A 2,356-nucleotide genomic window follows, 5' to 3' on the forward strand; every position below is an offset into this window, starting at 1 on the left:
CCATAGGCCCGTCGCGTCTACTGAAACACACTTCAACGCAAGGGGATTGCTCAGGACAACCTTTAATCCACCTTTCCTTTTTATACATGCCAGGTGCTCAAGCAAACCCTTGATTATACTTTTTTCACACATTATTATTGGTATGGGATATAATAGACTGAATTTAATTGGCGAGGAGCATGCAGCCTATCCTTTCTTACACATATCATGTCCTCTGAAGCCAGCCTAATAATTATTTAGCAATGAATAGGCTAATTCTTGTTTGCATATTAACTTGTCACAGTTCACATATTATTTTCATTATTGTAGGCCGCTTTTATATAATTATTTTGTCAAATAAAATGTGAAATGAAACTGTTTATGGTCAGATGACCACCTTCCCAGGACAGTCAGCTTTTGTCCTGATTCCCACTGGTAGAAACGTGTAGTATGTCGAGGCCAAGCGCGAGGAGCGCTCTGCAAACATTCCTCACGCAGAGAATGGTGATGCTGGGAATACCATTAATCCAAAACGCATATATGTGGGGTGTATTGGGCCATTGGGACCTAACATAAATTAGCGTTGGATTGGTACAATACACCCTGCTTATGGACCTTCGCTGATCAGAATTATATTTAGTTGTATCACTTTTTTTGGGGGGTACACACCTTGGCATTAAAGTCACAGTCTGTAGATTTACATCACACGAAACAACCCATTTATTTGCTCCTTTGTTTCCATTTCTGTTGACCCACAGATGATATGGGTGGCCTGTATAGGCCAGTTATTGAGCCAAGCTAAAGTTGTCTCTAATTTGACATTTATGGGATTAGCACCATTATCACAGCCCTTACATTTGAAAGAGACAAAAGTTGATATGATCTGAGCGATTTCAAAGGGGATTGAATGATCTGTAAGAAACGCATATACGGACCATGTTGAAATGTAACAGTTCAAGTCTCCACATTTGCCAAAATTCAAGGATTCTTTGGTGAAACTGTATCTATCCACTGATGAAATGTAGTCGGCCTATTTGTAGAGCGCTCTACCTCAAGTGGCCTATATAAAGTAGACTATATAAAGTATCCTATAAAGTAGACTATATAAAGTAGTCTATATAAAGTAGTCTATATAAAGTAGTTTATATAAAGTATCCTATAAATTAGTCTATATCAAATAGTCTATGTAAAGTAATCTATATAAAGTAGTCTATATAAAGTCATCTATATAATGTTGTCTATATAAAGTCATCTATATAAAGTAGTCTATATAAAGTCTCCTATAAAGTAGTCTATAAAAAGTAGTCTATATAAAGTCATCTATATAAAGTAGTCTATATAAAGTCATCTATATAAAGTAGTCTATATAAAGTCATCTATATAAAGTCATCTATATAAAGTCATCTATATAAAGTCGTCTATATAAAGTCATCTATATAAAGTAGTCTATATAAAGTCATCTATATAAAGTCATCTATATAAAGTCATCTATATAAAGTAGTCTATATAAAGTCGTCTATATAGAGTAATCTATATAAAGTCATCTATCTAAAGTAGCCTACAATGTACTCTATATAAAGTACTCTATCTAAAGTATTCTATATAAAGTAGTCTATATAAAGTATCCTATATAAAGTCTCCTATATAAAGTAGTCTATATAAAGTAGCCAATATAATGTAGTCTATATAATGTAGTCTATATAAAATACCCTCCACAGTCCAGTACGTCCTGTGCCTCCTCTCCGCACTCGCCCTGAGGTGCGTGTTACCAGCCTGGTACCACCAGTGTTGGCACCACACAACAGACTTCCAGTGCGCCTCCACAGTCCAGTACGTCCTGTGCCTCTTCCCCGCACTCGTCCTGAAGTGTTTTTGCAGGTTTTCCTACTTACAAAGCATGTAGAGGTCTGTCATTTTTTATCATAGGTACTCTTCAACTGTGAGAGACGGAATCTAAAACAAAATCCAGAAAATCACATTGTATGATTTTTAAGTAATTAATTAGCATTTTATTGCATGACATAAGTATTTGATCACCTACCAACCAGTAAGAATTCCGGCTCTCACAGACCTGTTAGTTTTTCTTTAAGAAGCCCACCTGTTCTCCACTCATTACCTGTATTAACTGCACCTGTTTGAACTCATTACCTGTATAAAAGACACCTGTCCACACACTCAATCAAACAGAAGACCAGAGGGCTGTGTAAGGACATCAGGGATACAATTGTAGACCTGCACAAGGCTGGGATGGGCTACAGGACAATAGGCAAGCAGCTTGGTGAGAAGGCAACAACTGTTGGCGCAATTATTAGAAAATGGAAGAAGTTCAAGATGACGGTCAATCACCCTCGGTCTGGGGCTCCATGCAAGATCTCAC

This window comes from Oncorhynchus keta, chromosome 24 (genome assembly GCF_023373465.1).
Source record: "Oncorhynchus keta strain PuntledgeMale-10-30-2019 chromosome 24, Oket_V2, whole genome shotgun sequence".
NCBI classification, from domain to species: domain Eukaryota; kingdom Metazoa; phylum Chordata; class Actinopteri; order Salmoniformes; family Salmonidae; genus Oncorhynchus; species Oncorhynchus keta.